The sequence below is a fragment of the Gossypium hirsutum genome, chromosome D10, assembly GCF_007990345.1.
Source record: "Gossypium hirsutum isolate 1008001.06 chromosome D10, Gossypium_hirsutum_v2.1, whole genome shotgun sequence".
Classification (NCBI taxonomy): Eukaryota; Viridiplantae; Streptophyta; class Magnoliopsida; order Malvales; family Malvaceae; genus Gossypium; species Gossypium hirsutum.
The window spans coordinates 32,983,998-32,984,573 of NC_053446.1; the positions used below are offsets into that span (position 1 = coordinate 32,983,998).

Below are 576 nucleotides of genomic sequence, written 5' to 3' on the forward strand. Positions count from 1 at the left end.
GGGCAGTTTAGTGGTTTGCCAATTGAAGATCCCAGATTGCACTTGAGACTTTTCTTGAAGTCTGTGACTCATTCAGGCACCAGGATGTTCCTGAAGATGCCCTTAGATTAAAATTATTCCCTTACTCATTCCGAGATCGTGCCAGATCATGGTTGAATGCATTACCATTAGGTACGGTGGCATCTTGGAATGAATTGTGTCAGATATTTTTGCTTAGGTACAATCCTCCCAACATGAATGCCAAGCTGAGGAATGACATTACATCGCTCAAGCAATCTGAAGATGAGACATTATACGAGCATGGGAGCGTTTCAAGGAATTAATTAGAGAATGCCTGATGCATGGTTCTTAGCATTGGACATAAATGGAAATGTTCTACAATGGATTAAATGCTCGTACGCGAATGGTGGTGGATGCATTTGCTAATGGGACATTGCTTGAAAAATCCTACAATTAAGCATACGAAATTCTGGAAATAATAGACAAGAATGATTATCAGTACCCTACTACCAATGTTGGTACTGTTAGAAGAGTTTCTGGAGGAATGGAACTTGATGCGATTATTGTAAACTGAAA

The 576-nt window shown here is 39.8% G+C and overlaps 1 non-coding gene across 1 annotated transcript; it reads right to left on the minus strand.

The window, feature by feature from the left end:
* Positions 1–242: 242 nt before the first annotated feature.
* LOC121222911 (small nucleolar RNA R71) lies at positions 243–348 on the minus strand. The gene has a single exon (XR_005920281.1). It is a non-coding gene; the product is annotated as a small nucleolar RNA R71 (small nucleolar RNA).
* Between the last annotated feature and the right edge of the window lie 228 nt (positions 349–576).